The sequence below is a fragment of the Maniola jurtina genome, chromosome 5 (genome assembly GCF_905333055.1).
Source record: "Maniola jurtina chromosome 5, ilManJurt1.1, whole genome shotgun sequence".
Lineage (NCBI taxonomy): Eukaryota > Metazoa > Arthropoda > Insecta > Lepidoptera > Nymphalidae > Maniola > Maniola jurtina.
The window spans coordinates 6943342-6958596 of record NC_060033.1 but is presented as its reverse complement, the minus strand read 5'-3'; positions in this window follow the sequence as shown (position 1 = coordinate 6958596).

Here is a 15255-nt window from a genome sequence, read left to right as displayed (position 1 = left end):
GGCGGCCATCTTTTCTTCACCATTTTGAATTTTTTTTCAGCTTTTTGGCAATTGGATGATGTCACGAATGACATTTGCTCGAGCACCCCCCACCTATCTTCAATACCTTAAGCGGGCCCTTCACCCGTCTCCGATATCCTCAATCATCAGCTCTCTCCATAATTTTGGCTTACTAACTTTTTGTTTTCTATACGACACCATCAGTGAAAAAAAAATTTTTCATACAAAATTTTACAGGAGTTTCTTAGTTGAAAATCTCGAAAATCTCCCCAAAAGTGGCAACACCGGTTGCATATTTCTATACTGCCAGCCGAGATACACAATCGATTAATACATATTGACTTTCCAAAATGTTGCCAACTGCCTCAAAAACGTGATCGAAATTTCGAAAAATGAAAAAAAATACAAAATCGCCGCCAACTCGTTTCACAGAAAGATTTTATACGGTTTCATAATTTTCCTATAAACTACAGGATATACCGCTCCCGATGACGTTTCAATCTTTCCTCTCGCTCGCACCCACGCGAAAGGGGATACCGTGAAAAAGACCACGTCGAAAATCAATTTTTCTTTGATAAATTCCAGTGTTGCCAGTCTTCGGCGACAAAAATACCCAAATGTCATTTGTACGAGCAAAACACATAATCGCTCATACTCAGATTTTTCAAAAAGCCCGTATTTCGATTTTTTACAATTTCCCGAAAATCTTGAAATTTCCCCAAAAAATGGGGTAATTTTTTTCCTCATATCTATACCTCGAGCCTATACGTACAATCGCTTCATAGAAGCCGAATCGCTCCAATGTTGCCAACTTTGAGATATTCAACTTTTAAAATTGCGTTTTTTCGTACCTCTAACATAACGGCCGCCACGACAGCCGCCATCTTGAATTTTTGAAAACCACTCCCGTTTTGTCAAAATACAGGATAATCGTGGGCGAAACAAGAAAAAATAATTATCATCAATTACCCAGTTTCGGATCTGTGGCGCCGCGGTTCGGGGTCGAAAAATCAAAATTTTTAAAACGCTACGGCTCGGCCGCCATCTTGTTTTTCCAATTTTTTCTACTTTTTCTGTTAACCGTTTACTACATTCTTTAATAGTTGCGAGTTTGAACGGAGTCCCTTAAAAAACAAAGGAGCTGCAAAAATCACGTCAGCCGCCATCTTGTTTTTCCGAAATGTCATAATTTTTCCCCAGTCGACTCCCCCATCCGAACACAACTCCCCTACATCATTATATCATTTTCCGTCTCTTTCTAGGAGAACAATTATGTCAATGAGTCAGTCAGTGGTAATCGAGCTATAATATATAGTATAATAACTAGTTTTTGCTCGGTGCGCGAGCTGCTAAAGCAGCTCGCGTGACGTGGTTAGGTTAACTTTATTATATTTAACCAAATTTATTTATTAAAGATATACAATTCACCACAAAAACCCACAAAAAGACACCCATATCAATTTTTTTCTTAAAAAGTGCACGCCCGCCATCTTGGGTTTCAAAATAAATGTCGTTATCAAAATCAGCGCCCTGGAAAACTCTGAAAACGACATCCATATCATTTTTTGTAAAAATGGGGTGGTTGAGGTTAATAAAGTAGGGTGCGTGGGTGCGCGGACCACTAAAGTGGTCCGCGAGCATGCAGAGTTTGTTTCACCGAGTAGACCTTCGGATCCTGATCATCTTTTGCCAAGAAACCACTCTTCCATCTTTTATAGCCTCCGAGATAGACACCGACGAAATTTGTACGGCGGCCATCTTGTTTTTTCAAAATTTTCCACTTTTTCTATTAATCGTTTACTACATTCTTCAAAGATTGCGAGTTTCAGCGAAATCGGTTGGAAAACAATAGAGTTGCAAAAATCACGTCGGTCGCCATCTTGTTTTTCTGAAATGTCATAATTTTTCCCTACTCGCCTCCCCCACCCGAACACATCTCCCCTACATTATTGTATCGTTTTCCGGCTCTTTCTAGGAGAATGAGACATTCAATATTCGCCATACATTTTCTATGGGAAAAAAAAATCCGCCATTTTGATTTTTTTTTCTAATTATCGAGTAGACCTTCAGATCCTGATCATCTTCTTCCCAGAAACCACACTTCCATCTTTTATACCCTCCGAGCTGGACACCGGCGAAATTTGTATGGCGGCCATCTTTTCTTCGCCATTTTGAAATTTTTTTCAGCTTTTTGGCAATTGGATGGTGTCATGAATGACATTTGCTCGAGCACCCCCCACCTATCCTCAATACCTTAAGCGGGCCCTTCACCCGTCTCCGATATCCTCAATCATCAGCTCTCTCCATAATTTTGGCTTACTAAGTTTTTGTTTTCTATACGACACCATCAGTGAAAAAAAAATTTTTCATACAAAATTTTACAGGAGTTTCTTAGTTGAAAATCTCGAAAATCTCCCCAAAAGTGGCAACACCGGTTGCATATCTTCATACTGCCAGCCGAGATACACAATCGATTCATACATTCTGACTTTCCAAAATGTTGCCAACTGCCTCAAAAACGTGATCAAAATTTCGAAAAGTAAAGAAAAATACAAAATGGCCGCCAACTCGTTTCACAGAAAGATTTTACACGGTTTCATAATTTTCCTATTAACTACAGGATATACCGCTTCCGATGACGTTTCAATCTTTCCTCTCGCTCGCACCCACGCGAAAGGGGATACCGTGAAAAAGACCGTGTCGAAAATCACTTTTACTTTGATAAATTCCAGTGTTGCCAGTCTCCGGCGACAAAAATACCCAAATGTCATTTGTACGAGCAAAACACATAATCGCTCATACTCGTATTTTGCGAAAAGTCCGTATTTCGATTTTTTACAATTTCCCGAAAATCTTGAAATTTCCCTAAAAATGGGGTAATTTTTTCCCACCGATCTATACCTCGAGTCTATACGTACAACCGCTTCATAGAAACCAAAACGGTCCGACGTCGTCGACTGGGAGAAATTTTAATTTTAATATTGCGATTTTTCGTACCTCTAACTTAACGGCCGCCATGACAGCCGCCATCTTGAATTTTTAAAAACCACTCCTGTTTTGTCAAAATACAGGATGATCGTGGGCGAAACACGAAAAAATAATTATCCTCGACTTCTCCGCCTTGGATCAGTGGCGCCGCGGTTAGGGATCGAAAAATGAAAATTTTGAAAACTCTCCAGCTCGGCCGCCATCTTGTTTTTTCAATTTTTTCGACATTTCCCATTAATCGTTTACTATTTTCTTCAAAGATTGCAAAATTCAACGAAATCGGTTGGAAAACAACGGAGCTGCAAAAATCACGTCGGCCGCCATCTTGTTTTTCCGAAAAGTCATAATTTTTCCCCAGAGGGTTCCCGAATCCAAACACATCTTCCCTACATCACTATATCATTTTCCTTCTCTTTCTAGGAGAACAATTATGTCAATGAGTGAGTCAGTGAGTGGTAATCGAGCTATATATAGTATAACTAGTGTTTTGCTCGGTGCGCGAGCTGCTAAAGCAGCTCACGTGACGTGGTAAGGTTAACTTTATTATATGAAACCAAATTGATTTATTAAGATACATAATTCACCCCGAAAAACCCCATAAAATGACAGGCATTTCTATTTTTTGTAGAAAATGTAAGTCCGCCATCTTGGATTTGAAAATAAATGTCATTATCAAAATCAGCACCCTGGAAAACCCTGAAAACGATATCCATATTTTTTTTTTGTAAATTAGGATAATAATTTAGTAGGGTGCGTGGGTGCGCGGACCACTAAAGTGGTCCGCGAGCATGCAGAGTTTGTTTCACCGAGTAGACCTTCGGACCCTGATCATCTTTTGCCAAGAAACCACTCTTCTATCTTTTATAGCCTCCGAGATAGACACCGACGAAATTTGTACGGCGGCCATCTTGTTTTTCCAAAATTTTCCACTTTTTCTATTAATCGTTTACTACTTTCTTCAAAGATTGCGAGTTTCAACTAAATCGGTTGGAAAACAAAAGAGTTACAAAAATCACATAGGCCGCCATCTTGTTTTTCTGAAATGACATAATTTTTCCCGACTCCCATCCCGCACCTGAACATATCTCCCGAATATCATTGTATCGTTTTCTCTCTCTTTCTACGAGAATGAGACATTCAATATTCGCCATACAAAATGTATGGGAAAATAAATTCCGCCATTTTGAATTTTTTTTCTATTCATCGAGTAGACCTTTGGATCCTGATCCTCTTTTGCCAAGAAACCGCACCTCCATCTTTTATACCCTCCGAGCTGGACGCCGGCGAAATTTGTATGGCGGCCATCTTTTCTTCGCCATTTTGAATTTTTTTTCAGCTTTTTGGCAATTGGATGATGTCATGAATGACATTTGGTCGAGCACCCCCCACCTATCTTCAATACCTTGAGCGGACCCTTCACCCGTCTCCGACATCCTCGATCATCAGCTATTTCCAAATTTTTCCTCGATTTTTTTTTTGTTTTCTATACGAAACCATCAGTGAAAAAAAAAAATTTCATACAAAATTTTACAGGAGGAGTTTTTGGGGAAAATCTCTAAAATCTCCCCAAATGTGGCAACACTGTTTACATATTTAGATACTGCCGGTTGAGTCACACAATCGATTGATACATGTCGACTTTCCAAAATGTTGCCAACTGCCTCAAAAACGTGATCAAAATTTCGGAAAATTTGAAGAAAATACAAAATGGCCACCAACTCTTTTTGCAGAAGCAAATTAGATAATTTTACAACTTTCCTATTAACTACAGGATATACCGCTCCCGATGACGTTTCAATCTCTCCTCTCGCTCGCACCCACGCGAAATGATCGTCCCTGAAAAAAGACAATGTCGAAAATCACTTTTTTTTTTGATAAATTCCAGTGTTGCCAGTCTCCGGCGACAAAAATACCCAAATGTCATTTGTACGAGCAAAACACATAATCGCTCATACTCGGATTTTGCGAAAAGTCCGTATTTCGATTTTTTACATTTTCGCAAAAATCTTGAAATTTCCCGAAAAATGGGGTAATTTTTCCCCACCAATCTATACTTCAAGTTCATATGTACAATCGCTTTATAGAAGCCGAATCGCTCCGATGTTGCCAACTTTGAGATATTCGAGTTTTAAAATTGGGATTTTTGGTACCTCTAACTTAACGGCCGTCACGACAGCCGCCATCTTGAATTTTTAAAAACCACACCCATTCCGTCAAAATTCAGGATAATCGTGGGCGAAACCAGAAAAAAATTATTAGTTTCAATTTCCCGTTTCGGATATGTGGCGCCGCGGTTCGAGGTCGAAAAATCAAAAATTTTAAAACGCTACGGCTCGGCCGCCATTTTGTTTTTCCAATTTTTTCCACATTTTCTGTTAACCATTTACTACATTCTTTAATAGTTGCGAGTTTGAACGGAGTCCCTTAAAAAACAAAGGAGCTGCAAAAAACTTGACGGCCGCCATCTTGTTTTTCCGAAATGTCATAATTTTTCCCCAGTCATCTCCCTCACCCAAACACATCTCCCCTACATCACTATATCATTTTCCGTCTCTTTCTAGGAGAACAATTGTATCAATGAGTCAGTCAGTCAGTGAGTGGTAATCGAGCTATATATAGTATAACTAGTGTTTTGCTCGGTGCGCGAGCTGCTAAAGCAGCTCGCGTGACGTGGTAAGGTTAATTTTATTATATAAAACCAAATTGATTTATTAAGATACAAAATTCACCCCAAAAACACCATAAAACGACACCTATATCAATTTTTTTCTTAAAAAATGCATGTCCGCCATCTTTGATTTCAAAATAAATGTCATTATCAAAATCAGCACGCTGGAAAACTCTGAAAACGACATCCATATCATTTTTTGTAAAAACGGGGTAGTTGAGGTTAATAAAGTAGGGTGCGTGGGTGCGCGGACCACTAAAGTGGTCCGCGAGCATGCAGAGTTTGTTCCACCGAGTAGACCATCGGACCCTGATCATCTTTTGCCAAGAAACCACTCTTCCATCTTTTATAGCCTCCGAGATAGACACCGACGAAATTTGTACGGCGGCCATCTTGTTTTTTCAAAATTTTCCACTTTTTCTATTAATCGTTTACTACATTCTTCAAAGATTGCGAGTTTCAACGAAATCGGTTGGAAAACAAAAGAGTTGCAAAAATCACGTCGGTCGCCATCTTGTTTTTCTGAAATGTCATAATTTTTCCCTACTCGCCTCCCCCACCCGAACACATCTCCCCTACATTATCGTATCGTTTTCCGTCTCTTTCTAGGAGAATGAGACATTCAATATTCGCCATACAAAATGTATGGGAAAATAAATTCCGCCATTTTGAATTTTTTTTCTATTCATCGATTAGACCTTTGGATCCTGATCCTCTTTTGCCAAGAAACCGCACCTCCATCTTTTATACCCTCCGAGCTGGACGCCGGCGAAATTTGTATGGCGGCCATCTTTTCTTCGCCATTTTGAATTTTTTTTCAGCTTTTTGGCAATTGGATGACGTCATGAATGACATTTGCTCGAGCACCCCCCACCTATCTTCAATACCTTAAGCGGGCCCTTCACCCGTCTCCGATATCCTCAATCATCAGCTCTCTCCATAATTTTGGCTTACTAAGTTTTTGTTTTCTATATGACACCATCAATGAAAAAAAAAATTTTCATACAAAATTTTACAGGAGTTTCTTAGTTGAAATTCTCGAAAATCTCCCCAAAAGTGGCAACACTGTTTCTATATTTCGATATTGCCGACTGAGTCACACAATCGATTCATACATATTGACTTTCCAAAATGTCGCCAACTGCCTCAAAAACGTGATCAAAATTTCGAAAAATTCAAAAAATTACAAAATGGCCGCCAACTTGTTTTAACGCAGAAATAAATTACATCGTTGTACAACTTTTCTAATAACTACAGGATATACCGCTCCCGATGACGTTTCAATCTCTCATCTCGCTCGCACCCACGCGAAATGATCGTCCCTGAAAAAGACAAATGTCGAAAATCACTTTTGCTTCGATAAATTCCAGTGTTGCCAGTCCTCGGCGACGAAAATACCTAAATGTCATTTGCACAAGCAAAACACGTAATCGCTCATACTCGAATTTTGCTAAAAGTGCGTATTTCGATTTTTTACAATTTCCCGAAAATCTTGAAATTTCCCCAAAAAATAGGGTAATTTTTTTTCTTCAATCTATACCTCGAGTCTATACGTACAATCGCTTCATAAAAGCCGAATCGCTCCGATGTTGCCAACTTTGAGATATTTAACTTTTAAAATTGCGTTTTTTCGTATCTCTAACATAATGGCCGCCACGACAGCCGCCATCTTGAATTTTTAAAAACCACTCCCATTCCGTCAAAATTCAGGATAATCGTAGACGAAACCAGAAAAAAATTATTAGTTTCAATTTCCCGTTTCGGATCCGTGGCGCCGCGGTTTGGGGTCGAAAAATCAAAATTTTGAAAACGCTACGGCTCGGCCGCCATCTTGTTTTTCCAATTTTTTCTACTTTTTTTATTAATCTTTAACCAGTTTCTTTAAAGATTGCAAAATTCAACGAAATCGGTTGGAAAACAACGAAGCTGCAAAAATCACCTCGGCCGCCATCTTGTTTTTCTGAAATGTCATAATTTTTCCCCAGAGGGTTCCCAAAAACGAACACAACTCCCCAACATCATTATATCATTTTCCGTCTCTTTCTAGGAGAACAATTATGTCAATGAGTCAGTGGTAATTGAGCTATATATAGTATAATAACTAGTGTTTCGCTCGGTGCGCGAGCTGCTAAAGCAGCTCGCGTGACGTGGTTGTGTTGACAAGTATTAAAACGAATTTATTTATTAAGATACACAAGTAGTTGAGGTTAATAAAGTAGGGTGCGTGGGTGCGCGGACCACTAAAGTGGTCCGCGAGCATGCAGAGTTTGTTCCACCGAGTAGACCTTCGGACCCTGATCATCTTTTGCCAAGAAACCACTCTTCCATCTTTTATAGCCTCCGAGATAGACACCGACGAAATTTGTACGGCGGCCATCTTGTTTTTCCAAAATTTTCCACTTTTTCTATTAATCGTTTACTACGTTCTTCAAAGATTGCGAGTTTCAACGAAATCGGTTGGAAAACAAAAGAGTCACAAAAATCATATAGGCCGCCATCTTGTTTTTCTGAAATGTCATAATTTTTCCCTACTCGCCTCCCCCACCCGAACACATCTCCCCTACATTATCGTATCGTTTTCCGTCTCTTTCTAGGAGAATGAGACATTCAATATTCGCCATACAAAATGTATGAGAAAAAAAAATCCGCCATTTTGAATTTTTTTTCTATTCATCGAGTAGACCTTCGGATCCTGATTATCTTCTTCCAAGAAACCGCACTTCCATCTTTTATACCCTCCGAGCTGGACACCGGCGAAATTTGTATGGCGGCCATCTTTTCTTCGCCATTTTGAATTTTTTTTCAGCTTTTTGGCAATTGGATGCCGTCATGAATGACATTTGGTCGAGCACCCCCCACCTATCTTCAATATCTTCAGCGGACCCTTCACCCGTCTCCGACATCCTCGATCAACAGCTATTTCCAAATTTTTCCTCGATTTTTTTTTTGTTTTCTATACGAAACCATCAGTGAAAAAAAAAAAATTCATACAAAATTTTACAGGAGGAGTTTTTGGGGAAAATCTCGAAAATCTCCCCAAATGTGGCAACACTGTTTGCATATTTCGATATTGCCAGCCAAGTCACACAATCGATCCTCACATGTAAACTTTCCAAAATGTTGCCAACTGCCTCAAAAACGTGATCAAACTTTCGAAAAATTAAAAAAAATACAAAATGGCCGCCAACTCGTTTCACAGAAAGATTTTACACGGTTTCATAATTTTCCTATTAACTACAGGATATACCGCTCCCGATGACGTTTCAATCTTTCCTCTCGCTCGCACCCACGCGAAAGGGGATACCGTGAAAAAGACCGTGTCGAAAATCACTTTTACTTTGATAAATTCCAGTGTTGCCAGTCTCCGGTGACAAAAATACCCAAATGTCATTTGTACGAGCAAAACACGTAATCACTCATACTCGGATTTTGCTAAAAGTGCGTATTTCGATTTTTTACAATTTCCCGAAAATCTTGAAATTTCCCTAAAAATGGGGTAATTTTTTCCCACCGATCTATACCTCGAGTCTATACGTACAACCGCTTCATAGAAGCCGAATCGCTCCGATGTTGCCAACTTTGAGATATTTAACTTTTAAAATTGCGTTTTTTCGTACCTCGAACAAAACGGCCGCCATGACAGCCGCCATCTTGAATTTTTTAAAACCACTCCCGTTTTGTCAAAATACAGGATAATCGTGGGCGAAACACGAAAAAATAGTTATCCTCGACTACCCCGTTTCGGATCCGTGGCGCCGCGGTTCGGGGTCGAAAAATCAAAATTTTCAAAACGCTACGGCTCGGCCGCCATTTTGTTTTTCCAATTTTTTCCACATTTTCTGTTAACCGTTTACTACATTCTTCAAAGTTTGCAAAATTCAACGAAATCGGTTGAAAAACAACGGAGCTGCAAAAATCACATCGGCCGCCATCTTGTTTTTCCGAAATGTCATAATTTTTCCCCAGTCGAATCCCCCATCCGAACACAACTCTCCTTCATCACTATATCATTTTCCGTCTCTTTCTAGGAGAACAATTATGTCAATGAGTGAGTGAGTGAGTGGTAATCGAGCTATATATAGTATAATAACTAGTATTTTGCTCGGTGCGCGAGCTGCTAAAGCAGCTCGCGTGACGTGGTTAGGTTTATGAGTTGTATTAAACCGATTTTTTTTATTAAGATACACAAATTACCCCGAAAACCCCATAAAACGACACTTATATCAATTTTTTTCTTAAAAAGTGCACGCCCGCCATCTTGGATTTAAAAATAAATGTCGTTATCAAAATCAGCACCCTGGAAAACTCTGAAAACAACATCCATATCATTTTTTGTAAAAACGGGGTAGTTGAGGTTAATAAAGTAGGGTGCGTGGGTGCGCGGACCACTAAAGTGGTCCGCGAGCATGCAGAGTTTGTTTCACCGAGTAGACCTTCGGACCCTGATCATCTTTTGCCAAGAAACCACTCTTCCATCTTTTATAGCCTCCGAGATAGACACCGACGAAATTTGTACGGCGGCCATCTTGTTTTTCCAAAATTTTCCACTTTTTCTATTAATCGTTTACTACATTCTTCAAAGATTGCGAGTTTCAACGAAATCGGTTGGAAAACAAAAGAGTCGCAAAAATCATACAGGCCGCCATCTTGTTTTTCTGAAATGTCATAATTTTTGCCCTACTCGCCTCCCCCACCCAAACACATCTCCCCTACATTATTGTATCGTTTTCCGTCTCTTTCTAGGAGAATGAGACATTCAATATTCGCCATACAAAATGTATGTAAAAATAAATTCCGCCATTTTGAATTTTTTTTCTATTAATCGAGTAGACCTTCGGACCCTGATCATCTCTTGCCAAGAAACCACACTTCCATCTTTTATACCCTCCGAGCTGGACGCCGGCAAAATTTGTATGGCGGCCATCTTTTTTTCGCCATTTTGAATTTTTTTTCAGCTTTTTGGCAATTGGATGACGTCATAAATGACATTTGGTCGAGCACCCCCCACCTATCTTCAATACCTTGAGCGGACCCATCACCCGTCTCCGACATCCTCGATCATCAGCTATTTCCAAATTTTTCCTCGATTTTTTTTTTGTTTTCTATACGAAACCATCAGTGGGAAAAAAAATTTCATACAAAATTTTACAGGAGGAGTTTTTGGGGAGAATCTCGAAAATCTCCCCAAATGTGGCAACACTGTTTACATATTTCGATACTGCTGGTTGAGTCACACAATCGATTGATACATGTCGACTTTCCAAAATGTTGCCAACTGCCTCAAAAACGTGATCAAAATTTCGAAAAATTAAAAAAAATACAAAATGGCCGCCAACTCGTTTCACAGAAAGATTTTACACGGTTTCATAATTTTCCTATTAACTACAGGATATACCGCGCCCGATGACGTTTCAATCTTTCCTCTCGCTCGCACCCACGCGAAAGGGGATACCGTGAAAAAGACCGTGTCGAAAATCACTTTTACTTTGATAAATTCCAGTGTTGCCAGCCTCCGGCAGTAAAAATACCCAAATGTCATTTGTACGAGCAAAACACGTAATCACTCATACTTGAGTTTTGCTAAAAGTGCGTATTTCGATTTTTTACAATTTCCCGAAAATCTTGAAATTTCCCTAAAAATGGGGTAATTTTTTCCCACCGATCTATACCTCGAATCTATACGTACAACCGCTTCATAGAAGTCGAATCGCTCCGATGTTGCCAACTTTGAGATATATAACTTTTAAAATTGCATTTTTTCGTACCTCGAACAAAACGGCCGCCATGACAGCCGCCATCTTGAATTTTTTAAAACCACTCCCGTTCTGTCAAAATACAGGATAAACGTGGGCGAAACACGAAAAAATAGTTATCCTCGACTACCCCGTCTTGGATCTGTGGCGCCGCGGTTCGGGGTCGAAAATTCAAAATTTTCAAAACGCTACGGTTCGGCCGCCATCTTGTTTTTCCAATTTTTTTCACATTTTCTATTAACCGTTTACTACTTTCTTCAAAGATTGCAAAATTCAACGAAATCGGTTGGAAAACAACGGAGCTGCAAAAATCACGTCGGCCGCCATCTTGTTTTTCCGAAATGTCATAATTTTTCCCCAGAGGGTTCCCGAAACCGAACACAACTCCCCTACATCATTATATCATTTTCCGTCTCTTTCTAGGAGAACAATTATGTCAATGAGTGAGTCAGTGAGTGGTAATCGAGCTATATATAGTATAATAACTAGTGTTTTGCTCGGTGCGCGAGCTGCTAAAGCAGCTCACGTGACGTGGTTAGGTTTATGAGTTGTATTAAACCGATTTTTTTTATTAAGATACACAAATTACCCCGAAAACCCCATAAAACGACACCTATATCAATTTTTTTCTTAAAAAGTGCATGTCCGCCATCTTGGGTTTGAAAATAAATGTCGTTATCAAAATCAGCACCCTAGAAAACTCTGAAAAAGACATCCATATCATTTTTTGTAAAAACGGGGTAGTTGAGGTTAATAAAGTAGGGTGCGTGGGTGCGCGGACCACTAAAGTGGTCCGCGAGCATGCAGAGTTTGTTCCACCGAGTAGACCTTCGGACCCTGATCATCTTTTGCCAAGAAACCACTCTTCCATCTTTTATAGCCTCTGAGATAGACACAGACGAAATTTGTACGGCGGCCATCTTGTTTTTCCAAAATTTTCCACTTTTTCTATAAATGGTTTACTACATTCTTCAAAGATTGCGAGTTTCAACGAAATTGGTTGGAAAACAAAAGAGTTGCAAAAATCACGTCGGTCGCCATCTTGTTTTTCTGAAATGTCATAATTTTTCCCGACTCCCATCTTGAACCCAAACATATCTCCCGAACATCAATGTATCGTTTTCTGTCTCTTTTTAGGAGAATGAGACATTCAATATTCGCCATACAAAATGTATGGAAAAATAAATTCCGCCATTTTGAATTTTTTTTCTATTCATCGAGTAGACCTTCGGATCCTGATTCTCTTTTGCCACGAAACCACACTTCCATCTTTTATACCCTCCGAGCTGGACACCGGCGAAATTTGTATGGCGGCCATCTTTTCTTCGCCATTTTGAATTTTTTTTCAGCTTTTTGGCAATTGGATGACGTCATGAATGACATTTGCTCGAGCACCCCCCACCTATCTTCAATACCTTAAGCGGGCCCTCCACCCGTCTCCGAAACCCTCAATCATCAGCTCTCTCCATAATTTTGGCTTACTAAGTTTTTGTTCTCTATACGACACCATCAGTGAAAAAAAAATTTTTCATACAAAATTTTACAGGAGTTTCTTAGTTGAAATTCTCGAAAATCTCCCCAAAAGTGGCAACACCGGTTGCATATCTCCATACTGCCAGCCGAGACACACAATCGATTCATACATATTGACTTTCCAAAATGTTGCCAACTGCCTCAAAAACGTGATCAAAATTTCGAAAAATTCAAAAAATTACAAAATGGCCGCCAACTCGTTTTGCAGAAATAAATTACATGGTTTCATAATTTTCCTATTAACTACAGGATATACCGCTCCCGATGACGTTTCAATCTTTCCTCTCGCTCGCACCCACGCGAAAGAGGATACCGTGAAAAAGACCGTGTCGAAAATCACTTTTAATTTGATAAATTCCAGTGTTGCCAGTCTCCGGTGACAAAAATACCCAAATGTCATTTGTACGAGCAAAACACGTAATCGCTCATACTCGGATTTTGCTAAAAGTGCGTATTTCGATTTTTTACAATTTCCCGAAAATCTCAAAATTTCCCTAAAAATGGGGTGATTTTTTCCCACCGATCTTTACCCCGAGTCTATACGTACAACCGCTTCATAGAAGCCGAATCGCTCCGATGTTGCCAGCTTTGAGATATTTAACTTTTAAAATTGCGTTTTTTCGTACTTCGAACAAAACGACCGCCATGACAGCCGCCATCTTGAATTTTGAAAAACCACTCCCATTCTGTCAAAATACGGGATAATCGTAGACGAAACCAGAAAAAAAATATTAGTTTCAATTTCCCGTTTCGGATCTGTGGCGCCGCGGTTCGGGGTCGAAAAATCAAAATTTTGAAAACGCTACGGTTCGGCCGCCATCTTGTTTTTTCAATTTTTTCGACATTTCCCATTAATCGTTTACTATTTTCTTCAAAGATTGCAAAATTCAACGAAATCGGTTGGAAAACAACGGAGCTGCAAAAATCACGTCGGCCGCCATCTTGTTTTTCTGAAATGTCATAATTTTTCCCCAGAGGGTTCCCGAAACCAAACACAACTCCCCCACATCATTATATCATTTTCCGTCTCCTTCTAGGAGAACAATTATGTCAATGAGTCAGTCAGTCAGTGAGTGGTAATCGAGCTATATATAGTATAATAACTAGTGTTTCGCTCGGTGCGCGAGCTGCTAAAGCAGCTCGCGTGACGTGGCAATGTTATTTTTTTATTGAGATAGACAATCCACCCCGAAAAACCCATGAAACGACACCCATGTCAATTTTTTCTTAAAAAGTGCATGTTCGCCATCTTGAATTTCAAAATAAATGTTGTTACCAAAATCAGCACCCCGGAAAGCTCTGAAAACTACATCCATATCATTTTTTGTAAAAACGGGGTAGTTGAGGTTAATTAAGTAGGGTGCGTGGGTGCGCGGACCACTAAAGTGGTCCGCGAGCATGCAGAGTTTGTTCCACCGAGTAGACCTTCGGACCCTGATCATCTTTTGCCAAGAAACCACTCTTCCATCTTTTATATTCTCCGAGATAGACATCGACGAAATTTATACGGCGGCCATCTTGTTTTTCCAAAATTTTCCACTTTTTCTATTAATCATTTACTACATTCTTCAAAGATTGCGAGTTTCAACGAAATCGGTTGGAAAACAAAAGAGTTATAAAAATCATATAGGCCGCCATCTTGTTTTTCTGAAATGTCATAATTTTCCCCTACTCATATCGCGCATCCGAACATATCTTCCATACATCAATGTATCGTTTTCCGTCTCTTTCTAGGAGAATGAGACATTCATAATCGCCATACAAAATGTATGGAAAAATAAATTCCGCCATTTTGAATTTTTTTTCTATTCATCGAGTAGACCTTCGGATCCTGATCATCTCTTGCCAAGAAACCTCACTTCCATCTTTTATACCCTCCGAGCTTGACACCAGCGAAATATGTATGGCGGCCATCTTTTTTTCGCCATTTCGAATTTTTTTTCAGCTTTTTGGCATATGGATGACGTCATGAATGACATTTGCTCGAGCACCCCCCACCTATCTGCAATACCTTAAGCGGGCCCTTCACCCGTCTCAGATATCCTCAATCATCAGCTCTCTCCATAATTTTGGCTAACTAACTTTTTGTTTTCTATACGACACCATCAGTGAAAAAAAAATTTTTCATACAAAATTTTACAGGAGTTTCTTAGTTGAAAATCTCGAAAATCTCCCCAAAACTGGCAACACCGGTTGCATATCTCCATACTGCCAGCCGAGATAGACAATCGATTCATACATGTCGACTTTCCAAAATGTTGCCAACTGCCTCAAAAACGTGATCAAAATTTCGAAAAATTAAAAAAAATACAA